The sequence below is a fragment of the Podarcis melisellensis genome (genome assembly GCF_964234715.1).
Source record: "Podarcis melisellensis genome assembly, chromosome: 1".
NCBI lineage: Eukaryota > Metazoa > Chordata > Lepidosauria > Squamata > Lacertidae > Podarcis > Podarcis melisellensis.
This window is the reverse complement of record NC_138528.1, coordinates 99500194-99527312: the sequence shown is the minus strand read 5'-3', so window position 1 is coordinate 99527312 and position 27119 is coordinate 99500194. Positions and strand designations below refer to the sequence as shown.

General features: G+C 43.9%; 2 long non-coding RNA genes across 3 annotated transcripts in view; one reads left to right on the top strand and one right to left on the bottom strand.

The window, feature by feature from the left end:
* LOC309380385 lies at window positions 1–22399 on the top strand. Of its 2 annotated transcripts, none has more exons than XR_014172900.1 (3): window positions 1–1100; window positions 19387–19480; window positions 19653–22399. It is a non-coding gene; the product is annotated as an uncharacterized lncRNA (long non-coding RNA). The 2 variants fall into 2 exon arrangements; XR_014172901.1 differs by lacking the exon at window positions 1–1100 and adding an exon at window positions 17305–17792.
* Window positions 1–27119, bottom strand: part of LOC309380251 — a 123275-nt gene that overhangs the window by 93763 nt on the left and 2393 nt on the right. The window lies entirely within an intron of this gene.

Here is a 27119-nt window from a genome sequence, read left to right as displayed (position 1 = left end):
TTGTCAGCTAAATGACAAATGCAACTAAAACATGTTACATTTTCCCAGGCTCCTTAATTAAGAACATATTTTTCTTTTCACTTACAGCACTGAACAAATTAATAATTAGCTACAAAAGAGCTATAAGGGGCCAGATTTCATCTGGTGTAAGCCTGCTATTAGATCTGTGCAACAAAGCCCAAGCATTTGCTTTAATACACATTCTGCAGAACACACAATAAACCTTCCTAAGCCTGTTTTCCCTCCATTGTGCCTCAATCCACACCTCCCACCTTCTCTAATGATGTAGGCTCCTGCATATGAAAACTTTACACCATTACAAACTAGCTATCCTTTAAGATACCACAGAACTCTTTGGCCCACTTCTCACATTTGGCAGCCCTATAAGTCAGCTGGGACTGAGTACAGGTCTGTTTGTATGAATTGGGGCCTCTGGGTATGAACTGTATACCTGACCATGGCGATTTGCACAATTGTGATGGGTGAAATACAAATGGCTCCACGTGGTGCCAGCTGAGCTATGGGTTCACCAGCAACCCTTGGAGACATTTCAGTGGGATCAGGGGTGCTGTGTGTGCTTGAACGCACCTTTGTCTCTAGAGTGGTGCATCCTTATGGTCCAACGGATTGACAAGTTGCGTTTCAAGCTGGAAAGTATTTGGAATGCTTTTCTCGAAAAAATACACTGTCTCTAAAACCCAGTTCTGCTTCCCTACAAATGGAAGACAGCAACACTGTTGTGGGAATAAACAAGATAAATACATACATAATTAACTCAGGGACAGCACATCACGTTTGGCAGGGCAAACTGGAACAGGGTGGAAATAACGGCATCATGCTTCCTATCCCACACACACAAAAGGGAAACATCATTTTCAGAATAGGTTTGGCAATGCCTGTATGGTCCCAGTCCAAAAGAGAATCCCCTGGTGCTACAATCAGGGCCAACCCATGCATGAGGTGAGGTAAAGCAACCGCCTCGGGGTGGTAAAACCCCATGTGACCCTGCTGCCTCTGCCACCACCAGTGCTAGTTTCCAGTGAGACCTCGTGAGATTCCAATGAGATTTTGCTAGAATCCACTGCATCTTTGCAACCCAGGTAAGGGCGGCTGTGGCAGCTGTGGCGGCAGGGTGGTGTAGCATGTTCCCATTTCACCATCAGAATTCCTGGTGGAGATCTTCATTCGTCCCTTCTGTGAAATCAAAATGGGTCGTTTTGTGCCATACGTGCTACAGTGCTTCAGGTGAGGATGACCATGAGGCTTGGTAAGGGATACGCAGGAGTGAAATGGTTAAAAATGCCTTTTTCAATTCCCCATTCCAGCCGAAATGCTATGATTTGCCTAAAACTTTTAAAACGGAAAGTCTACTGTAAATATCTCCAGCTCCACAGACCTGAATAGAATTGCAGCCCCCGCTACCTCTCTTACAGTATATGAGGAGTTGGATCCAAGCCTGCTTTATCAGGGTGGAAATCTCACAAGAACAGGTTGTGTGCTAAGATGTTTAGTTCTCCAACTTCTAGTCCCTGTTGGAAGTCTAACAAGAACAGACTTTCCTCACAGGGCTCTGCCATTTCCAATCGAGGTTCTTCTGCTGCCAGTCCCAGCTGGAAACTGGTTAGAGGATTGGAGGAGTTTCTGAAGTTTTGCTTCAGATTCAATTTTAAGGAGAAATTGTGGATGATGGAGAATGGGATGTTAGACTTTCTGCTAAGTTTCTCTCTCCCCTGCTTCCTAAGTCTTAAGCAGCTTAGAGCTGCTTCGTAATCTGTTTAAATCAAACATCTCCCAACCTCACTACTGAGGTCCAGGCTTTTCTCTATTGAAATGCCATCTTCAATTTAGGAAGGAATCTGTATAGCAAGGTAGAGTGGGGGGAGGAGGAAAATAGAGACGCCAGAGCCATCTTTCCCATCGGGCTTAGTGGTGCGTTGCGCCAGGGCACCGGCCTCTCAGGGGCACCCTCGCAAGTGGGGGAGCTGTGCGGCTTTGCCAGCAGCCTTCCCTTTCCCTGCATGCCCACCAGCTGCACCCCATCAACCATATGGCTGGTGGGCGTGCAGCTTGCCTCCCAAGCCTCCACGTGGGGCGGGTGATCCCTGCAGAGGCTTAGGATAGAAGCTGTGCCCCACCAACTATATGGCTGGCGGGCATGCAGGTTCCTTCCCAAGCCTCTGCGGGAGGAGAGCGATCCCCGCAGAGGCTTGGGAAAAGGTCAACAACTCCGGGAAACAGCATGGGGGGGGGCAGAGCGCCGGAGGGATCTTTGCACCACGGCACTGGATATGTTTAAGACGGCCCTGAGAGACACATTAAATGGAACATTAATAAATGCAATGAGACTATTCTTGCCGGTCACCAAAAAGGAAACACTGGGGATGGAGGTATTATAAAAGTGGATCTAGGAGGCCCTAGATTATAAAAGGGAATTCATTATAGAAAGGAATAAATGGAGGAAGGGGTGTTAATGTCAACAGTAGGAAAGAACCAGTGGGAGACGGAACAAGTACACAGAAGAGACTGTGTCTTGTGAATCTGTGGAGTCCATTTCCAACACCTTCTGTACAACCTTGCTGCTCTATATTTTAAGTTGTAGCCAGAAAATTTGGGAATCCACGTGGATGTTATCACATCAAGGAAAACAACCATGCTGTCTCTTGCAGGCTCGGTTTACATTGTTGGGCAGTGGAATCTCATTGTTTTATTTTCTTTTTAGAGTATCAAATCCCCAGCTTTCACAACTGGAAAATATTGGAAATTGGTTGAACATATCTGACTTTTAAAAAATGGGTTGGGATTACAGTAATCAAAAGATGAGATTTATTCACCAAGCAAACCAGCACCAATGTTCCCCACTCCCCTACTATATTTTATATATTTCTCCGCTGTTCTAACTTATCATTCCCTGTTACTTATATGGACACAAAAACGTTGGTACAAAGCTATCGCTGGGGAAGAAATTGACCAAGGCGTACGCTTTCAGCACTGCAAAACATATGTACTGTCCTCATAATTAGTGTTGCTGCGGTTATTTAGTACTCATACTGTGATACTCTCCCAAACGTTTAAGTTATAGGTTTGATTTGCGTCCAGTACTTCAGCCATTAAGGTGGTGGTTTTGGCACTCCAATTATCACTTGCTGTGTTCTTTACTTATTTATTTCTCTTACCATTAATATTCCAGGGCAGGTTATAGCAATTTTACAATACAGTATTAAAAATGAGTAGTTATGCGTACCAATCCCCTACAAAAAAAAAAAAAAACCTTGCTGGTCCCTGCAAAGGAAACACTGGGAGGGGGGAGACTTCGCTGGTTACCCCCATACATCATGCGTTCAACTCATTGCCTTCTCCATCCACCCTGAACTGGCTGTCACCTGAAAACTCACACTGCCATAGACAGTAATTTTTGCCTACGGCTATTTCTGAAAAGTTAAGTTACTGGAGCAAATGTACAGTATGTGAAGATTCCTAAAGCAAACACATTTGGTATGAATTTCCTAAAGAATTGCTACATCCCAGAGAATGTGAGTCATGCCGAAGTTCCATGGGACAAGTTCAGGGGGACCACAACTTTTGACTGACACTGATGGGCATTATTTGTGGTTGCCACTGGCCCAGTTCCTTCTGCAAGTCAGCTGGCATAGGGATTCAAGGAGTGAGTCAGTTTGTGTACCACACTAGGATTTGGAAATACTCAGTAGCGACAAGATATATTCTTAGTGCTCTTGAGAGTTTCCGAGGCTGGATGTGAAGTTAGGCTCATGCCTTCCACAAGTTCTTTAATGTGTGTCAGAGACCTCAAGAGAGGCATGGAGTTCCTCTTCCATCCAGCATAAAGTGAGCCACCTCTTCCCCTCCTAATTCTCAGCATGTACAAAGACATTGGGGGAAGAGAAGATCTCTCACTTTCTGAGAGATATCCTGGTGTCTTGGTCACCAGAAAGAGCTCTGTGGCAGCCACCTGGTAACTGCTTTTGCAGATCCTGGTACTAATTAGCTGGGGCTAGTGTGTGTAGACCCTAAACCCCCCTATTATCAATTCACATTAAGGACTGAACACGAGTGGCATAGCGTGGGTTGCCAGCACCCGGGGCTGCATGGAGGGGGGGGGTTGGGTGGGAGGGAAATGAAGGGAGGGTGCATTCAACTGCCTAACGGCTTCCACGGCACCAAGGAGATCACAGTCACAGAGAGAAAAAGAGTTGTTCCGTTGTCTAGATAAGTTTCTTCCTGGTTCTCATGGAGAAACCATTTTCAACAGAGCCCGGTGGCAGAAGAGCGCTGCTGTATTGAGGCAGCACTGGGTGTTGAAATGTTGTGCCCCTTAACAATGTTGTGTCTGGGGGTAATTGCCCCTGTGCACCACTGCAGAACAGAGGCAGTGATTTTTCATGGGCTGGTTCCACTAAAAGAGAACTATTCCTGCTTTAAAAATAATATATTTTTTTTAAAAAAAAAATCATTTCCTTTCAATTAGATTGTAATAGGGACAGGGCTGTCTTATAGTACTTAGAAAGTGTTAGCTGCTATATAATTGATTAAGGATGATAATAATAATATAAGTTCCACTCATTTCAATGCAGCTTTAAGCACATGGCTAACGATATCAGGATCAAGGACCAATGTGCTTATCCTGAAGACGGATGGCTCTTAGATACTCTAGCCTTTTTCTCCTCTTTCCCCAAGGTATTTCAGTCTACCTTGCCGCTCACCTTCCGTACCAATTTCACGCAGAGTGAAAAGTGCTCTGAGAATCCCCTGCTTTAGAATCTCAAATAAATTCCTCTTCATTCATTCATTGCCTCTTCAGAAAGAGAATGTGCAGTGAGTAAAATTTTATACAATTAGTGCTCTCAGAGTGCTTTAAATGCAAACCTGTAAGAGGAAAGTAAAAACAAATCAAAGTTAATTGTGACTGGCTGGAACAAAATGCTTAAATCAATATGATGGCGGCTCATCTGCTTGTCATTTAGCCATTACCTGGGAGACGGATACCTCCTACTGTGGCTGATTTTTGATACACATTTGCTCTGCCTTGATTCTGCAGATACTGGTTAAGCCAAAAGCTATCCCATGCTCCCTGCTTCATTATATTGTTTGTTCTTAATGTGCCTGCTGATTCTTTATGCATCCTTTTATTTTTCTTACTGGCAGGACACATCAGAGAAGTGGGGGGGACGGGACACATGGGCATTCAGAAAGTTAAAACACAGGAGGGGCGGTGAAGGAGAGAAATCTGAAAGTAACATATTGTATATACTACAATGGGCAGCAAAATATTCATGATGTGTATTTTTAAAGCTCTAAACAGCCGTGGGACAAGGTGCCTGAAGGACTGTTTGCTACTACATGAACCGACCTGATTGTTAAGATCTTCTGGAACGGGCAATACATCCATTTCTGAGTTGTGTTTGGTAGCAGCAAGAGACTCCCTCCTACCCCAGTTTGCGGAAATCTCTCCTTAGAGATGTTTGCTCACCTCACCTTCCCACATGCCACTCAGCCGGTAAGAGCATGAGACTCTTAATTTCAGAGTCGTGAGTTCGAGCCCCACGTTGGGCAAAATATCCTGCATTGCAAGGGGTTGGACTAGATGACCCCTGTGGTCCCTCCCAACTCTACAATTCTATCACCCCACCCCGTTTTGGCTTCCTGCCAATTTCTGGATTGTGCGGGAAGCATGAGGACAAGGGCCTGCCCCAGGTTGCGTTAGGAGGGCACCCACCCTAGATTGTGCACTGGGAGTCATATTTAGGTGCATACCCTGTTGTAAACAGCATGCTACAGCACCTGGGTGATATTTGAACATGGGTTCAAATGGGCTTCTTCCCATCCCTGTTCCAGCAGACTCTATGTCTTTGACTACAGATCTTCTCTCTGGGGCTGGGAAACCTGCCTTCGTGGAGATGGCTTTGGGGAAGGCAGAGTAGTCTTCTATGCTCAAGTGCCTTCGCTTGAGCAGATGGTGTGCGATGGATTTCCTATGGGGAGCAACGAATTGGGCCTGGAGGATGTGCAGCTGGGGCTGATTGTTCTCTTCTCCCCCACCCCACCCCCCACTCCTTTAAACTGTAAGGGGGCATTCTCCACAGCAAATTCTTTCTCCGCTGCCCCCCAACAACAACAACCCTATGGCTCTTTACATTGCAAGGTGTCGTTCTGCTTTGCCAAGTAAAGGATCTGAAGAGGGATAGTGCTTGGAGGACACATGCCACATATGTAATGTCTCTCTCTCCCCGCTCCTGCTCCCACCCCCTGTTTGCTTGTTTCCCTTTAGCCTAACTCTCCATTCTGACATGCTATTTACTTTCGCTGCAGTCCCAGTGCACCATTGAAGCAGTATCCAATCCATATACAGGGAGGGGTAGATCACTGCAAACAAAACAATGTCCCTGCATGTACCAAGGACCCTGTTCTGCATTTACCGGTATTTTGTCCCTCAGCATGTGTGAGTGCAGCATCCCCCCCCCATTTGAAAAACTGGGTCATGAGGGCCCCTGAAAGAAGCCCTTCAAAATCAGATGGAGAAGGGAGGAGTTTGCAATGTCTTCCCAGGTTCAATTTCCGGCATCTGCAGGGAAAGGCTTTGGTCAGAAACCCCAACCAGTTCCTGCGGACAAAACTGACTTAAACTGAAACAGCATGAGGCAACTTCAGAGGTTCAGGCTATTTCTTTCCAAAAGCTTTTTTTAAAAAGCAAATAAAATAAATTTTAAAAATAGACGTTGACTGCTAGGTTTCAAGGCAAAGCAAGACAAACTGGAAGACCCCACCAAAAACTCTCCACCTCAGCCTCTCTCAAGCTGCTAGGGCAGGCAGCATGTGTTGCAGTCGGTAAGTACGGGTACAGTGGGAGCGGGTGGCACTGTGGTCTAAACCACTGATCCTCTTGGGCTTGCTGATCAGAAGGTTGGCAGTTCCAATCCATGCAACAGGGTAAGCTCCCGTTGCTCTGTCCCAGTTCCTGCCAAGCTAGCAGTTCAAAAGCAAACCAGTGGGAGTAGATAAATAAGTACCACTGTGGCACGAAGGTAAACAGTGTTTCCATGCACTCTGGCACTCATCACAGTGTCCCGTTGCACCAGAAGCAGTTTAGTCATGCTGGCCACATGACCCGGAAAGCTGTCTGCAGACAAACACCAGCTACCTCGGCCTGAAGTGAGATGAGCGCCACAACCCCATAGTCACCTTTGATTGGACTTAACTGTCCAGGGGTCCTTTACCTTTACAGCAGACATGTCCTGTTGAAGTGATCACAACACTACTTGGGGAATAGCAGACTCTCAAGCAGAGCAGCAAAGGGGGCCTGGCCTCCATCACCGGCTTAGCTGCAGACCAGGAGTTTCTGGATATAAAGAAAGGCTTGTAGACCAACTGGGAGCGCATGTTGAAAACAGGACAACTTAAGTCACCTGGGTTTTGATGTGGTGGCATCATACAAAAGGCAGGAGAAGGGCAGGGAGGATCAGATGGAAGAGATAGCAGCTGCAGCCAGGATCTCAACCAGCCTGGTTGATAATCTTGCTCTTTTCCACTTCCCTCCCTTCAAATGCTGACATTGCTGTTGTTACTATTTTTGCCATTGCTGTTATACGATAAAGGCCATTCAGGCCCAGTTACCCAGTTATAATGCTAGTAAATGGGGGGTTTAAGGCACAGCAAACCCCTTTAAACAACATTTTAAAAGGCACCAGAATAAGGGAGGGAGTTACCTTGTACGAGGTTCTCTGTAGTGATGGTTCCACTCTTTCACTCCCTGACTGCAAATCAGCATTTTTAGTGGACAATAGGCTCAGCAGTGGCCTTATGATTGCCTCTTTTCAAATGGAAATGGCTATCCTAACTCCTCTGCCAGGGTTTTTTTTCCCTCCCCCCTTTACCAGAGCACAAATTGCAGTTTACAAGGCACTGAGTGGGGGAGAGGAGGAGGGGGGGAATCTTAGCTGAATATCTTTTTTTTATTATTCGACAAACTGACATGTAAATTACCCTTTAAGTGCTCCACTCTAGGGCTCTGATCATCTCCTAATTGTCACAGTCAATTGTAGCCAACAGTCTCTTCATTCCCAAGCGCTTTGACAACAAGCATAAGGATCAAAGCAGCAACAGCTCCCTTCAATATCTTTCTGTTTAGGATGCTACAGAAAGCCTGAAAAAGGAAAAGGTGTAAGGGCATTACTGTAGAGGAAACCGAGAGCAGAAAGTATTATAATAGTCATTTTCTCCTTCTCTAATATGATAGATCCTTATGCGCGATGCTACCACCGATTTGGCATAAATACATAAACAGCCAAGGGAGTGAATGAAGTGCGCTTTTCACATTGCGCTAAAATGCTGCCATTCAAAAAGAAATAGAATATCGGCGTTTTATTATAAATTGATCCGGGAGAGTCTCTCTGCCCCTACCAAGTCCATTTTTAAAAGTAAAATTCTGCCCCTCAGGTTAAAATTAGGGACTTAATGCGGACATTACCTAAGACACATGTCACTCTCTGTGTTTAATAGGATGAAACTGAGGGGATCACAGTAACTGCATCATTAACAGAACAGAACCGTAGAATTGTAGAGTCGGAAGGGACTATGAAGACCACCTAGCCCAAACCTCTGAAATAATATATGATGATGGCGGCTATAACAACCACAGAGACCCATCTTTAGACTGGGAGGACGGACATAAATCTGTCTGAGGCTTGCTTCTCACCCTCACCTGCAGCAATTGTGCCTCACTAGAGGCATAACTGTGGCAGGCCAGAGGCAAAGCTGAACCAGCGCTCAACCTTCCATTCTGCTAGAAAAAATTAAGGCCCAGATATGACCTGAGCTTGCCTTAGGACAGGGCTGGAGGACCTGTGTCCCAACTCTCAATCTCAAGATCATGGGGTCGAGCCCCACGTTGGGCAAATGATTCCTACATTGCAGGGAGTTGGACTTAGATGACTCTCAGGGTCCTTTCCAGCTCTATGATTCTAAGAGAGCTCCATGTTGTCTCTCTTACTCCAATCAGACAACATGTCAATGATCAGGGATGACGGAGATCATAGTCCAGTAACACTTGAGGGGCCACTGATTCACCAACCCTGCCTGCTCTGCGGTCTGGGGTCCCCAACTGCAGCTTACCACATTTAAATTATTATTTAATATTTTATTGTTATTTCTTACATTCATATACTAACCTTCATCCGAGGAACACAGGGCAGTTCACAGTAATACATTTTAGTAGGAGTTTCAGTGCAAACTTTTTTGCGATGCAGGAGCACCTCTTGCTTCAGCAAAGGAACAATCAAGAGCTCACTTGGAGGTTCCTTTGAAGCTACATCCATATCTGTCCTACACCCAATCTATGGGTAGGCAAACTAAGGCCCGGGGGCCGGATCCAGCCCAATCGCCTTCTAAATCTGGCCCACCAATGGTCAGGGAATCAGCATGTTTTTACATGAATAGAATGTGTCCTTTTATTTAAAATGCATCTCTGGGTTATCTGTGGAGCATAGGAATTCGTTCATTTTTCTTTTCAAAAGAAAAGAAAAAGGTCTGAGGGACAGTGGACTGGCCCCCTGTTGAAAAAGTTTGCTGACCCCTGAGTCCTAATCTCACATATGGCACCAGGGGTGGGACAAACAGGTAAGTGTGGTTTGCCAGGAATAGCCTGGCAGACCAAACTGGGACCCCTGAGGGGCCAGAGTTGAGCCATGAGCTGGAGGTTTCCTAGTCCTTTCTTAAAGAGATCTGCACCAGTCCTACATCTTCAAGGGCACCTCCGACTTGTGCTTCACTGTTCACCTATTAGGACATATGTCACAATGCTGTTATGAGAAAAGCTAACATGTCTATATATCTGCCAGTTTCATTTATGCTTCCCACCAGCCATTTATTGGGATCTGCCAGGTGACACATACATCTCCACTTTTGCAGTCACAGCAGCAAGACCTCAATAAGCTGCCCTATTTGGCTGTGCTCAGCTTGGAGGGTTCGAAATTGTGCACTACTGGTTGAACACAATTATTTTAAGTACTTTTCTATTAAAAAAAGAAATATGAAACTGTTAATTTCAAGACGAGATTGTGAGGATAAATCATTCAAGAAGGTTTCCAAAACAAACAAACAATTTCTAGCAAAGTTACTGTAGGTGTGGATGTTTTTTCTTTATAAGTTTCTAGCCCTCTGGAAAACGGGTATCTCCTAACTATCCTTCTTTAAAGCCATTAATTATGTTTTTCAAATCCTTAATGATTTTGAATAAGGATCGTTAGGGAATATCCATTTTCCAGAGGGTTAGGAATATCCATTACCCACACTTGAAGTAACTTTGCTTTAATTTCCTATTTGTTCCGAAAGGAATGTTTCAAACTCAGTTTCTTTATAAGGCCAACCTATTTATTTAGAATAGCGGATGTCTTGATTTTGTGTGTGTGTGTGTGTGTGTGTGTGTGTGTGTGTGTGTGGTGCAGTTTCACCAAATATCAGGAGCAGCCAAAAGAGTGGACTGTGAACTTGGCATCCTAGCCATGACCAAAGCAAATTTAGGGCAGCAGAACCAGTCTCCCCATACTGGGTGCTGAGCTGAGGGGGCCGTGCCACATGGCACCATAACTATGATATAGAACGCATGCAGAATGGAAGGCAAAAGTGGGGGGTGCTGAATTTTGGCCTCATACAGGGCACCACTGAAATTTGAAAGACCAAAGTGTACCCCCGCAGTGACATCACTGTTGCCTACCAGGACAAGAGGAGGGGCTGAGCAGGGCAACAGCGAGGTTGGGGCAGTTCAGGCACACTGGCAGTGCCATTCTGGTGCCCATAAACTGCCCTGATCTCTCCACCATCTATCCTGCGCTCTCACCATTCAGATATGTGGTAGGGAGACCGTTGCTGGGAGATCAAGTCTGCAGTGGTGCTCCTCTCGATCAGCCCTTCCTGCCTTATATACATAAGATAATGTGTAAGTAACCACATCCAAATCCCTACTCTGCTCGTGTGCAAAACAAACCATGAACAGTTCTCATGGTTTTTCAAAGAGGCAAAACAAGTCAGTTCTTTGCTGCAATCCTTCATGTATTAAGATAATAAGAAAACTGTAGCTTCTAGATCACTTGTTTCTAGACCTTGAAATTGAAGTATAACGTTTTTGCAATTTATTTAACTAACAGGCTTCATACATGCAGACTGCAATAACAAATAGACCACAATCCAGCAAATTTAATCACATTTTACTCTGACTAAAAAGTTCCATGCTAGGCTTGAAGGGGCCTGAACTTCAGCTGGATCATGGTCAGAGGTAACTTAAAAATAAATTTTAAAATAACTCAGGATGAAATGTGTCTCTAAGTTGCAACGTTAGCATGGCTTTATGAATCAAAAAATGAACTCGATATTATTGTTATTTTTAAAAATGTGAGGTGTTCAAGCACCCACACTCCTCACTGGCAAACAAAGAGAAGGTTCATACATACATCACTTAATTTTGTTACACTTGATGACTGGCAGCTGAATGTGTGAACATATATTCCACAATTGAAAAATGCTGGGTTTCAGGAGATGTGAGTCATTATGAATATTTCCCCTGCATTGTAGCTTTCATGTCTCATTCACATAGGTGAGCTATCACTTGAGATTGCAGTCTTTAAGTGATCAACATACAACCCCTCCTAAGTTTCCCTCAACTAAAAAAATGCTAATGCACAATCCGCCATCAGGAAGTTCTCCTGCATATGCCCCACTGAAGTCAATGGGACCTCTGCAGGAGCATTACTGTTTGCATCAATTCCCTCAAGAACCAATCTAATCGAAATGCTTTGCACTCTTAGATTCAGCAATCTAAGAAGGTGTTCTTAAATTCAGCAGCATTCTTGATGGCAGTGAAATTGTGCCTTTTTAAAACTGGTGAAATCAAATCAAAGGACCAATTAGTTTAAGAGGAAATAGAGCTGCCCTTTCTCACAGTCTGAGTTGTCTTCCTGGCCTACAGAAGCTCTGGTTTTTTCTGCAGCCAGTTTTTAGAGCATGCATAATTGCTTATGGTCAACATCCAGTCGCCACCAGATCACACATTAAACAGATAACCACTATTATTATAAGAGCAGCTTCCTCGACCTCATATTTTGGTCTGGCTCAGCGTTCCCGAACTCTACCAGTTTGGTTTCGAGCCTTGTGCCAACCTAGCATCTGTACATGTCATTTTCGACTAGTGGAAGCACATTCGAAAGCCAGCATAGAGCCCGTGTTTATGCACACAAGAAGAATGTCAAGAAATATGATCATAGCTATCCTGCAATGTTTGCTTTAGACAGTGTTCTATGCTTTTTAAAAGAAAAAACGAAACAAAAACCTCAAGGTACAGCGTGTGTTGTTTGGCAAGAAATCCGAATGGACAACACTGTTTGGGTGAGTGTGCATTTGGAAATAGAAATTCTCCTTTCAAACACAGCTTGCTGAGGGTTTTTAAGCAAAATTTCTAGAATCTTAAGTTTTCCAATGAACTGGAAATGTTTCTGTCAGTTAACACTAGCAAAAGGAAAAAAGAAAAGAAAAACCATCAAAAGTAATGGGAGGGTGACAGATGAGGAGTGCCAAGCCTTTGCTCAACCACATTCCCTTACTCCAATCCATCAAGGCATTGCTTCAGTCAGAGCAGAAGCAGGTCTGCTTCTCTAAACATGAACCTGCCCCCTTTTACACAGGCACAAGACCCTAGGGAGGAGGCAAGGAACTTTTACCCATACACCAGCTGTGTTCTTCAGGGCAGAATGGAGAAGGAAACCAATGGTTCTCATGGCCTCCGCCTCTTTTTTCCAAATTCATTCCTGGGATGGTGTTGTTGTTGTTTTGGGGGAAGGGGTATTGGAAACACATTGCACTTCCTCCATTACCCTGAAGCTGTCATCAAAAGAGAGGAGCCCCTTCTCAGTCCCTGTACAGTGGTACCTCGGGTTAAGAATTTAATTCGTTCTGGAGGTCCGTTCTTAACCTGAAACTGTTCTTAACCTGAAGCACCACCTTAGCTAATGGGGCCTCCTGCTGCCGCTGCACCACTACTGCATGATTTCTGTTCTCATCCTGAAGCAAAGTTCTTAACCCGAGGTAATATTTCTGGGTTAGCGGAGTCTGTAACCTGAAGCATATGTAACCTGAAGTGTATGTAACTCGAGGTACCACTGTATTAACTGGTTGCTGCCCAATGTCAAGGGTAGTAGGAAGGTTTTGCCCCCACAGCAATAATCCCCTAGTGAAGCACTTAACCCTGCCCCCACAAAGAAAAATAAGATTAAATGAAAACCAGTCTCTAGCATGGGGAAACACATGCATGTGAAGACACCACTGGGGCCAGAGACTAGAGTCACAAATGAGAGGGGTGCAAATCTACCCTTTGTGACGCCAGTGTCTGAGGTGAAGAGCAGCTTTTGCCTACCCCCCCCCTTACACCAAAGCTTTCCAATCTTTTTTATGTTGGTGACACACTTTTTAGACTTGCACCATTTCGCGACACAGTAATTCAGTTTAACCAGAGGTTAAACTAACCCCTTTCCAGCCCCGGGAGGAGCGAAAAGACCACACCTACACGCTGCAGCCTACTCGCTAACATGTCGCGACAATTTGAAAAGCTCTGCCCTACACTGTCATTTTACTTGAGTCCATTTTCTTAGCTGTATTCCGTTTACCCTTAATCCTACTGCTTTCGTGGATACCCAGAAATGCTCATAGCTAGAGTTTAACCTCTCTGTTGCTACTTATTTCACCACGTTTTTCCTCTGTTTCCTTCCTGCCCAATTAAGATCTAGATAGCTAGAGGCAATCGTTCTAGCAATGGACCACTTTTGGAGCATTTTGTTTTTTAGTCCTGAAGCTGTCAAGAATCACTAAAAAGGAGTGCACTGGTTCTGAATCAGTATATCCTGTGTTTTAGCTGAACCTTAATGTATATGATACTGGGGCTCACATAGTCATGGGGGGTATGAAATTATTAGGGTGCTCCCTGTTCAACTACATCCCTGAATTTCAAGCCACATGTAGTCTAGAATGCCATGATTACCATAGAAATCTGAGCGTGGAATATTTATCTCCTTCATTGCAGAACTCTCTCAGTGAACTGCAACAGGCTTCTTAGGGGTGAAGCCTTGTAGCACAGCTTCTGTCTTCCAGAGAACCCCAACAGTTCTTAATTCTACACCAAGGAGATTTTATATTCCTTTTAGAAGCAAAGGATGTATACAATTGTGCCCTGCTTACCTCACAGAGCCCCAGAGTAAGCATCTTCTTATATTGCCATTAGAGGGATAAGATTTTGGCTACTAAATACTTCTGCCACAAACCTTTTGCCTACTTTAATCCCAGCGCTGCCGTTTAACTTTTGTCAGGCAGGCTGCCGTGTAGGAAACATATTGGCACCCAGATGCTAAGCATTTCGACTCGCTTATCAGGCAGCAACACCGGAGCAATGTCAGGTTTTATGGCAGCATGTGAAGAGTAGCTCTTTTTCTGCTAGTCTCCAGGTCTGACCTTGCAACAGACTACTCTTGAGCAACCTGGGTTCCAGCCAGCCAACCTGGATTTACAAGATGAAATCCTCTGGCTAGTGCTTTGCATTGTTCCCCACCCCCCACCCCCCTGGGGTGCGGAAGGGAGGTAAAAGTTGTTCCAGTGGATAATGTTGTGGGTTGATAGGTATGATTAGACTTTCCTCAAACAGCATTTGATAAGAGCCTAAATGGCAGGTATGGATAACAAGAGCCTAATGAACTGATAACCATCTTCCTATCTTAGTAGGTACATTGCAGCCAGTCAGGTTAGGGGCCTCCTTTCTAATCTATGCAAAAGACAGAGATTAGAATATCAAGGTAAGATACCAAGAGCTGCTGAGGGTATCGCAATTACAGACTCCCAGCATCTGTAGTTTAATGCCCATTATAAATATGTGAGATCCAAATCTATGTCAAAATGCAAGCATCAGCATTGGGAATAAGCACCAGTCCATGGCTGAGGCTCAGACCTGGTCAAACAAAGGGCCTTTTCCTCCATTGCTGAGGGTAGGGAGATCAAAACAGGAAGGGACAGAGATTGAAATCAGGGACAAAAGTAAGCCATCGAAAGGCATTTATCAAGGACAACGCAGATGCAAGCCAATAAAGAAGACTAAGAGGCCCAGACAAGACAGAAGTGCTTGGCTGACACAATATGAAAGGAATTTTAAATTGGCCCTAAACAATTGGCATTTCCTTCTTTGAAAGAATTTAGTTCCTGCTGCCAAGGCTTGCTACACAGGATGCAGGCCACATGGAAAAATCTTTACCTGTGCAAGTTTTCCACAAGGGACTGGTCATGTTTAAAATGCAGACTACATAAATTATCCTCTCTGCAGCACACCTGCTTGGACTGTTGAGATCTTGGAGAGACAGAATGGGTAACACTACATAGAGAGATACACCGTTATAATTGTACAAAACACATGATGTTCTTATTCACACCAGGCACAGCTTTTAGTGGGCCAACTGAACAGCATCTCTCTTTCCTAGCAGACTTTTGTGCTGCTCCAGACTTTTGTGCTGCTGTTCCCATACCAAGAACAGCCTCAGGGTTACTTGTATCCTTCTCGTGTTTAAGGATGAAAGTGACTGGGCCAGAAGCTTCTTCTGAAGAAGCTTGGAGCCTCCACTTGAGATGATCCACCAGCAAGAAGGGCCTCAATCTGCAAACAGATGGGAAGGTCTCTATTTACAAGTGGGCCTACTTCACAGCCAACCTGCCAGTAAAGAAAGGAAGTGGAGAAAGTAGTCTTTTGTGTAAACATCTCAAGGGCCTTTCCAACGGAAATGAGTCCCTCTTTGAAGAGATGCATGCCCCAGTGCCAAAACCCAGAACTAGAACCACCCAGCGCAGGACTATGCATGTCTGTTCAGAAATAAGTCAGTCCTACCATGTCCAATGGAGCATAAGTGTGCATATGACTGCAGCCTTAATAATGGTCTGTGGATGTTCTAAATAGATAGGAGGACAGGAAACATGACTGAGCACAGTTCATCTTACCAGTATTTTGAGAGAACATATATGGGGAAAATGCATAAGCTCTTTTTTATTTACAGACGTTGTGCTTTCTCCTCACCCCCGCATTTGTCTTCAAATTATTATGTGGGAAACACAGCCGGAGGAAGCACAATCCACTTGCACACCCTATTGTGCACTTCTGTAGAACATCCAGTGCAACCCAGCGTCTCCACCTGGGATGTGCTGTAAACCACCACAACAGCCTCTTCCTGGAATAGAAAAATAGCTAGTATGGTGGCACCCAAAGGAGTACATTCCTCAGCTTTTTAATTATGTAAGAGACTGTTGTTGAGTCCACTGTGTTATACATTAAAGGCTGCAAGATATCCAAGAGAGAATCCTAATTGTTTTTATCCGTGGATGCTGAGAACATGCAGTATTCTGCACACAAAGCTTTTTCAGGCCTCTCCATCTGCATCAATAGCAGGAGCCCCCATTGAATCGAATGGTCTGCAGAGATGTCCACAACCAGACTGTTTGTGGCAAAATAATCCCACTCAATGTGCAGCCAAATCTCTTCTTGCTGTCGTATCGTCATGATATTCAACTCATCCCTGTGTGGACACCTCCTGTCCCCGTCCCCACCCTTTCCCCTTTGATGATAAAGACAGGGTTCTCCCCAATTTTTACTTTAAATCATGTTAAATATTATGCTTTGTTGGGTTTAATTTATAGTGGCAGTGCAGGGGCCAGTGGTAGATAGACTTGAGCCACAGCTCCAACCTCTCACCCATGCTGGTGGTAAGAAACAATTGAGCGAGGAGGAGGGAAGAGAGGTTAGGTTGGGATGGCAGAGGAGGCTAAGTGGCAGAGGGGGCCACATCATGCTCTACCAGCAGCCGCTGAGGAGGAACACCAGTGTGTGTGAAGAAAGGAGGGGGTGAGGAAGGGTAAGGAGGCTGCTCTTTCTCCCTTCTCCCCTTCTCCTCATCAGTTGCACCAATGGCAACGCAGCTGCCATTTTGAGCCGGCTGCCTCCCTCTCATGCCGGATAGTGTCAAGGAAGGGAGGGGCTGCTCCTGGAGGGGAGGAGGATATTACAGTAATGGCGAGGACACTGAGTCCAGTGAGCTGGAGGGAGGGGAGCAGGCGATGCCAACCAATGAGCCAGACCCACCCTCTGCCCGGCCAATGCAAACGTTGTCTCTCTCTCTGCCAAATCCACCCTCTGCCCGCGCAGTTTGGAGGAGGAGGAACTCAAATATGGATGGGAAAGTGTCCCATTTGAAGTACAAATGGGACAGGAGACACTTTAGTCCCAAAAAGGGATGCTCCCGTTTTTCTAGGGAGGGGTAGCAACCCTAGTTGACAGTTAAATGTTAGGGACAGACAGTTGGAGATCAACAGAGTGAAGTGGGTAGGCAATTGGGAGTTGGTTGGAGAGAGATATGGAAGTACATTGGCTGGGGTGAAGTACTGCAGAGATTGGCTTGAGGTTAAAGCCATTTAGAGGCTAGCGTTAGAAGCGGTGGCTCTGGAGTCTGTGGAAACTGCCAACTAGCATCTTAAGGCCCCCCCACCCCAGCCCAGATAGGTATCAGATTTCCCTTTTGTATATGAAGTCCCCTTAATAAAACTGTCTCACATCCAAGCACGTTACTAGGTGGCTTAAAAGCATTCTGAGAGAGAACTGGTGGCAGCTCAAAGACTGAAGAAACGCAGACACAGGTACTTGTGGTGTAGACAAGCGAGAATGAGGGACCAAGAATCCCTGACACAATGGTGACAGAGGTAGCAGCTCTCCACCAGAGGTAATAGTCATTCATTCCCCAATTAGATATTTGAATTGCAGAGACTTGGGAGTTTGGAAGCTCAGGTCTACGAAATGATTACATTCCACTAACAAGGCCAGGCTTTGTCAACCTGGTTGCCCTTTAGCTGTTTTGGACTGCAATTCCCATCAGCCATGGCCAGCACTGGAGAAGGTTGAACAAGGAGCTCCTAAGAGACAAAAACTGGAGCACTGATTTTCTACCTACGAGGACTAGGAACTAGGGAAAGTCGGAGGCAGAGAGCATGCATCATACTAATGACTTAGAAAGCAGCACACAAAAAGCAGACATGTAAAAATAAACTACAAATCCAGCAAGGAATATTGATTTGCACCTTCACATGCATTAAGGCGCTCCCTGAGAAAAACTACTAAGAATGTAAGGAGGTCGCGACACGTGTTTATGTAGGAAGACAAGGTCAGAGGATATACTAACAATGCAAAGAGGTGTGTTGTAATAAATATGAAAAGGGCAGGTTTGTTGGGCCCAAATGTCCTGTTCCCATCCAAGAATTCCTTTCTCCTCATTAGCCTTTCACCTTTGGACAGCCAGGGCATTAAAATTCTGGCTGAAGCATTAAGGAAACCAGTTTGGTGTCCTTAGCACAGATTTATCCATATCACAAAACAGTCATATAATTTGGCTCGAGTGTTAAATGCCTGCTCAGGAAAGAGGCCCTTGAAAAAGGGAGAGGGTTGTTGCTAGTCAAATCTGCTAAAAGTTCATTCAGCATATTATCCATGCTTTGCTTTCTTCAAGAAGTCATATTTGTTTATTCAGCAAAACTAGAGGCAACAGCTCCTTTACGCTGTATCTGGTATTTGTATGGAATGGGGGGGAGGAAACATTATAATCATGTGGTGACTTCCTTGCTAGAAGACCCCCGTTCTCCTAACAAAGAGAGAGCTGAAGTTTACAGAGTTCTCTGGAAATTGTAGTGTTGTGAGGGGACTAAGGGTCTCTTAACAATTCTCAGCACCCTGAACAAACAATACTTCTTAGGATTCTTTGTGGAAAGTCATGGCTGTTCAAAGTGTCAGTGCAGATGTTCAAGGCCACAGGACTCTTAGACAGATTCACATGGCTGCCCCTCTGGATGTCCTTAACAGTTATTACTTGTAAAGCTTTAAACAGCTTAGGACCAGTCTACCCAGAGCATCACCTTCTCCAACATGAATCTTCCTACCCACTTCATCAGCACTGCATGCCTTGCCCCCATCTGATATACAGTTGGGAGCGAAGTACCTGAAAACCCTAAGTAGACCATATGACAGAGCTTTTAGTAGGGATGTTAGTCTCCTATATTTTTAAAAGTGGAAATGTTTCTAGTCCTGGACAGTTTACACATGTAGGCTTCAAAATGAATGCTGAAAGTATTTCTCAGTGCTGGGAAATCAAACATCAGGCAGTAGCCTCCAGAGTGCTTCAGTGCAGTACTGTACTAAGAAGCCTGTGCAGATGGTTCTGTAATAGTAGTTCATCCAGCACAAAAATTCAAGTCTAGAGTATGGCTTATGTTACTCATCCCATAACAGCTTTTTTTTTTTAATGGGATATTTTCCAATGCAACTAGGAAAAGAAGCTGCAGAAAACCAAGACAGACAACTTTCTCAAGGAATTACAATTTGCAAAGGAAAACACAATTCAGACAATATGGTCCAGATGAGGTGAGTGTGTTAAAGACCCACTTCAGCCATTGTGAAAGTTGTATTTTCTCAATGACAACCTCCCTGAGGAATAGGAATAATAGTGAACCACCTCAAATCAAGAGAACTAAATGTTTATTATTATATTATATGTTTATTATATGTATTTTTAATCCCATTTCTTTTTTCCTAGGATATCTCCCTGCCCCATCTTAATCCATCTTAAAAATGGAAGATCAGAGGTGAAAGGTAGTGACTTCAAACACTGTGATTTAGCTGCAATGAACAACCTAAGGCTTCTGCACTCCATGTTTCCCACATGCTTACAAACTGGACTGCACTGACTGAATTGATGAATTAATCAGATATTGGTATGGCAGCACAGTAGCCAATGACGACCTCCTTACTTTGGTGCAATTAACCTCACCTTTACCCTTAAAGCATCCATCTTTTGAATATGCTTGCAGTATCATGAAATAATAATTCAAGAAAATAGTATGTATTGTACTTACTCAGCATTTAAACTTGGGAGACTGGTGCCAGCTTAGTCCCAAGATCATATTCTTCAGTGATATTAGGATGTTCTGAGGCTATGCAAGCCCAGACAGGAATTCGTCATCTATTTACACTTCCCTGGTAATGGCATAATTCTAATCAGCTAGTGAGGTGAATTCATTTGCATCTCAACAAAAAGCGGAAGTTGCACAACATGACCTCTTCCTAGTCACCTAAGTGACCTGTCACTTAGAGGGCTGAATGTAGCTGAGAGGCCTAAGCACGTGTACTTGGGATAAACAGCAAATGGTTTGACAGTTTAGATCTTCCATCTGTTAAAAAAGAGAATATGCTCCTTTCCCCCTCCCCTCTTGTTTTGTTTTCGAAGAGTCCTATGTTTCAAGTCGATATTCTAAATAACCTTTTGAAATACCTGCTGTTGTTGAAAAAGAAATCTATGAACGGGTGTAATCTTTACTTGTATTTGGCACTTCTCGAAACAAACGAAAAGCAGCCTCTGCAATTTATGCACCACAGCCCGGTGTGTGTTTACTCAAAAGTGCATCCTGAGTTCAGTAGCGTTTGCTTCCAGTAAATGGGCATAGGATTGCAATTCAGTTTGTTTTTATTGGTTGCTGGAGTATCTTGTTAAATTCTGTACACCAGGGGTGGGGGGAATCTTTTTCAGCCTGAGGCCCACTTGCCATTGGTTGGTAGCGCCAGAGGCTAAAGTGGGCAGGGCAAAGAATTTAATGCTTACCCTCATACAGTAGGCTGGTTTCACACTCACACACCCCTCTCTATCCTTCATGCAGATGAACAAGAGGTATCTTCAGAGGTCAAAAGCACATTCCAGCCAAGTAAAAACACTCAAAGAACCAAGAAGGGCCAGTGAGTGGTGTAGTCTGGGGAGTGTTCCAAAAGTCAGATTGAGACAACTAGAGGGCCACATTTGGCTCCCAGACCAGAGGTTTCCCCACCCTTTTTATACAAACTAAACAGGACCAACTTCACAATAGGAACTTCATTCTGAGCAAACATGTATAGGTTGATGCTGTCAGTCATTTAAAGCAGGGTTTCCCAAACTTGGGTCTTCCACTGTTGTTGGACTACAACACCTATCACCATCCCTAGCTAGCAGGAGTAGTAGTCAGGGATGATGGGAATTGTAGTCCAAAAAAAAACAGCAGGAGACCCAAGTTTGGGAAACCCTGATTTAGAGCAACCAACCATCTCCAAGGCAAGCAGCTTTCCTGATGATGGCATTGTACATTTAGACATTTGGAAATGCCACATCACTCCAGCTTCTGATACCCTTGGAACAGTTCTGGCTGCAATCTGTGGATCTAGAAAGGAGCTTGTTTTCACACATACTGGCTGAGTGAGGAAAAGTCACTATGAGGAATTGCCATTTGATTTACATTTCCAAGCAGGGGTAGGGAACATTTTCCACCACAAGGGATGTTTCATGAGCCACCTTCTGGGGGCTATATATCAAGTGATGGTTGTGGCTGGAAACAAAAAGATGTGGCTTTCACCTTTGTACAGTGGGCTGCATTTCTAGCCATTCCACACCTCTCCATCCACACAATTAAGGGGTATTATCACAGTTCAAGGACACATTCCAACCAGGCAAAAACCACACAAGGAGGACATGGAGCAAGGCCGGGGGTCGATGTGGCGTACAGAGTATCTCAAGGTCTGGAGGGCCACGTATGGCTCCCAGGCCTGTGGTCCTCTGCCCTGATTCAAAACCAGAAAACAATATTTTTCAGTGACAGACTTGCCTGGGCTGATTTATGCTAGTTACAAATGGATGACTGGACAAGGGGTGGGGAGGGACTCAGACCAGGAAAGATTAACAAATGTTTGTATTATACCAATGGAAGTTAGAATAGTGGCACTGTAGCTCACAATATAATGTGCCAAAGCCAAGACAGGGCATAAGGTTTTGATGAGCTTTCCTTTTAATTAAAAGTATTTAAATTAAGGCACTTTGCCTCTGCCCCTGAAGACGTTTCGGAAACTTCAGCTGGTGCAGAATTCGGTGCCCAAGTTTTTCACCAGGGCAAGATAGTTTGCATATATTACACCAATCCTGGCCTGACTGTACTAGCTGCAAATTAGTTTCCTGGCCCGATTCAGAGTGCTAGCCTTCACCTGTAAGTCCTTAAACAGCTCAGGATCAACTTTCTCCATAAGAATCTACCTAAGATCATCTTCCGAAACCCTTCTTCATGTTCCTCCTCCATGAGAGGTCCAGAGGGTGACAACATGAAAATGGGTTTTTTCTGTAGTGGCTCCCCATTTGTGCACTGCTCTCCCCAGGGAGGTTCGGCTGGCACCTTCATTATATACTTTTAGGCACCAGGCAAAAACATTTCTGTTCAACCAGGCCTTTGGCTGATTAACATTCTATTTTTTTTAATGTGTTTGTGGCATGTGGGGGCTTATCGGATTGGTTTGTTCTTGTTCTCATTATGTATTTCGTGTTTTCATTTTGTATTTTCATGCTGTGAACCACCCTGAGATTTTCGGATGAAGGGAGGTATACAAATTTAATAAATAAAATAAAAATTCAAGAGATTGCACCCACCTCTCTCAATTAAACTTGCTTTGCTGCTCAATATTTTAAAGCAGCATCAGGCTCATTTTTTTACAGGTTTGGGCTGGAAAGACCACTGGGGGTGATTCAATATGTCTGCTGCAGTTTTCAGGACTCCCAGTTCTGCCTGGGTACACAGCAGGCCCTGCAAACCTGTGACCCGCCAAGTTAAACACAACTCGCCAACCACCAATAGCAGCATGCACTAAGTGGCTCAATAAATTCCTGCTTCTTCTGCCTGCCTGGAACTGCAAAATGGGGGAGTCGTCAAGAATCTGGCAGGCGACTATAAAAGGTTACTTGGCTGCAATCAACTTGATGGGTCACAAATTAGGCAGGCCTAGAAAATGTTGGCAGTGAAACCCAGAGTCTGTCTAACAGACTGAGAATGCAATCTTTAGCACACTTCTACTTTGGGGGAGCAAAGGGCTGGCAAAGACTGTTATTAGGGCAGCAAGGATTTCATCTATGTAAAACGGGACCATGATAATACTACAGCTGAAAGATGAAGTAGTGAATGGGATAGCTCAAATTATTTTGGGGAGCTGTACCTCTTGGGAGTTGTCCTTGTCATTTAACCTGGAGCACACCCAAACTGAGCAAACGGCTACTTAATTCTGAGCAAGCATGCAGAGGGTTGCACCATGAGACTCTGCTAGTTTCAGGGCTGCATGAGATTGGTGAGATCTACGGGCAACTTTTCAATAAAGCGGAGGTAAAATGTAAATTCCAACACGTTATTTAAGGTATCTTCATGTTGGAAGTGTAATTTCAAGACGCTGCCCCCCCCTAACCCTCCAGCCGGTGCTTTTTTAGAAAAATAGATCCTAAAACATTTATCACATGAGCAATCTTTCTTGTGTGCTCTTCAGAAGAGATGACAGGTGGGTACCAATTTTAGAAATCATGAAGGATGCTTCCTCTACTCAACATAAACAACAGGTTCACCACGGGAACATTTTGTTATGAAGGACAGTATATAAATTTCACATATTAAATAAATAAAACACATGGTCATGATTATTTGTGGCATCAACATACAGTAGTCGTACCTTGGTTTGCGAACAACTTAGTTCCCGAACGTTTTGGCTCCCGAACGTCACAAACCCAGAAGTTACTGTTCTGGTTTGCGAACTTTTCGGAAGCCGAACGTCCAACAGGGCTTTTGCAGCTTCCAGTTGGCTGCAGGATCTTCCTGCAGCCAGTCAGAAGCTGCACTTTGGTTTTCGAATGTTTTGGAAGTCGTACAGACTTCCTGAATGGATGGCATTTGACTTCTAGGGTACGACTGTATTTTACACAATCCCAGCACAAGTAGTGGAATGGAAAAGCTCAACCCAAGAGTCCTGCATTATATTTTCCCACCTCAGTTCTAGCATATTTCAATCTGGAGCAGTTCTGACCCAGGTTTTTATTTATTCTTCACAAGCAAGAGCAAGTCAAGAAGACTCAGGTAGTACTCAGTGTAAGTTCTTGTTTGATACTAAAGTTGTTGCCATAAAACCATACACTCTGCAATTCCCTCCATCCCTGAAGGATCTTACAGGCACAATCACAGTTCTCTTATTAGAACAGCAGTCAGGAGAATTTTATATTAATGGGGTAAATCTGTCAGGGGCTTTAAAACAAAACAAAACAAAAGGTGAATGAGGTGTAAATCCTGACAAAGTTCTATGGTGGAATCAAATCAAAGGCAGAAACAAAACACAAGTTTGTCCTCTTCCGGATTCTGGTCTTATTATAGGACCACTCAGAATCAAGATTTCTGGCTGCTGCCTAGCACAGACTGAGAATTTATCCTAACCTAGAACACACATCAATTTCATAGCTAGTGCATGGGTTTTTCCGTATCAACGTGTATATTGTTGCTGAACAACTATTATTGGTAAAAAAATATCGACCCATACATTTCTGAGTCCACTTCAAAGTGCTGGCTTTAACCTATAAAACCTTACACAGTTTGGGGGCCTATTACCTAACTGAAGGCCTCTTCTGACATGAGCCTATACAGACCATGAGGTCATCATCTGAGGCCCTCCTCGGATGGAGATGCAGAGAAGAGAGAGGTGGCCTTTGCTTATAGTCTCCACTGTGTAGAACACTCTCTGAAAGAATATTCACCTGGCACCAACCTATTTCCAGCGCCAGGCAAAGGCTTTCATATTTTCCCAGGCATTTGGTTAACATCATGGCTGTCTCTGTGGGCATTTTTGGCTTGTTGATTATGATGATGATGTGTATTTTCTAGGGTTGGCTTGCAATTTCTTTAAATCCACTGATTATTTTATTGAAGGTGCTGCTTTTGTTTTTAATTCAGAATGGCTTGCATAGAATATGTTTTGCCCTGAGCTGTAAGTCACATCAAGACTTTTACAGTAGCATGTGTCTAACAAATGGGATATATACAGAGAGATGCAAGTTTCCTCCAGCTTTCTCTCAGTGAGGCCTGCTGAGAAGATCAATTCGATCAGCATTGGGCTTGTACCTATGCTTAAACATACAGCAATAAATGGAGTATGGCTAAGAGTTATATAAATACAGCTTTAAAAAGGACAGAGATATGCCAGATTATCGATCTATGACTATAAATCCTACTGATTTTAGCAAGATTTATTTCCAAGAAAGCATCCATTGGACCAGGCCACCTGTCAAATAAATTAAATGGGGGTCTTAAACTTATCACAGGATTTAAGGAAGTAGGACCATGCCAGTCATATCTGAATATGTTTTCTACAATGCACCCATAAGGCATACAAAGTTTGTTGACAACTTCATATCTTAGGAGAAATTTCTCTCTCAATAAACCCACTTTTACAAGTGCAACCCAAGGAGGTGGTGGAGAGGGGGGGGGATAGTTTCACATTAGGATGTTTCTTACTTCATCTCTTTGTCCTGGGAGAATGCAACTAAAGAAACCACATTTAAAATCAGACATTAGATATGCAAATATGTGTTCAGATCAGAGATACAAAAATTATTCCAATGATTAATTATTCATCATAAAAAATGTCAATTAATAATTCTGAAGCATAATAGGCATCTTTCTAATGCATCTTTATTTTTGAGGCCTAAATACTGTTGAATATATGTATTTGACAGAATTCTTGCAACTTTTAAAAAATTCAACAAAGTAAATAAGAAACTGTAAACAAAGGGAAGGAAGGAATGCTAATAACCACCAACTTCACCAGAGAGAGTACCCGGAGTTGAATATCGTTGTCACGGGAGACGCAAGAGCGGCAACTGCCCCTTATATCCCAAGAACGAACACTAAAGGAATTCACCCAGGATTGTGTTATCCACTTACTTTCAAAAGGACAAACACACTTCTGATACACTTGCAAATATGCACAGATAGGAATGCAGGAAGCTGCCTTATGCAGAATCAAACACTGGTCTATCTAAGCATGTATCATCTGCACTGACCAACAGCGACTCTCCAGGGTTTCAGACAAGGGTTGAACCTGGTTGGTGCTGGGGACTGAATCTGGCACCTTCTGCATGCAAAGCAGATACTCTACCACTGAGCTACAGCCCTTCCCGACAGGAAGCTGCTTTGCCTTTTACCAGCACAATTTCACCTACAAGCCCAGAATACTCTCCTGTGTCTTGCAGAGGGTCCCTTCTGGAAGCAGATTACAGTCTCTTGAGAGTTGGATGTCATTGTTTTAACAGAAGGAACAGGGATTGGACCTGTGGCATCCTGCAGAAGAAGCAAATGCTTTGCCACTGAGTGGCAAATAACACAGAGGACCAGGCCAGGTTCAAGATACTAGTGTACAAACTCCAGAACAACTTAGGTCCAGAATGCCTTAACCCATGTCTCCCAAAATGATCACTGAGATCATATAGGGGCAGCAATATTAGTACTCCCACAGGGAACCAGAAGCACAACTTGTGTCGGCAAGGAGTTGGCCTTCAGTGTAGGGAACCTAGCTCTGTGGAACTCCCTCCCATTGGAAACCAGGAAAGCACAACCCCTGCCAAGTTTCAGAAACCAGATTAGATCTCTTATTTTTGGAGGCCTCCGCACCGTGAATGCCGCTCTGAAGTTTTAAATCTCTGATGTTTCAATTTATGCTTTAAACTTTGTATGTTGCATAGTTTTATTCTGTAAGCCACTTTGGGATGCTGATGGTAAAAAGCAGGGTGTAAGTTGTAATAAATATAAAAGTAAAAAATTTAAACATTTATTATATATCAGGATACATAGCCCAATCCTAGAACTGAAACCGGAGTGACCTGAATATCATATGGACGAAGCAGTGATTCATAGTGCTGTTTTGACATGGGAATGATACAGGAATTCATCATATGTTGCCGTTTCCAAGTCTGTGCATAAGAACTTTTTCGGGGGAGGGGATAGCATAGCATAGAGCAAACAATATCCTCCAAATGTATCTGCCATGTTTTTTAAAATGATATGCAAGTTATGTTAATCAGGCACAATTGTTCCCTCTAACAAGGAATTCGGTGCGCTCAGAATGCTCAAAGGAAACCTCAAAGTTTGCAGGAGTATAAAAAAGAAAAGTAACAAAACATTCCCAAACTGAACATGCT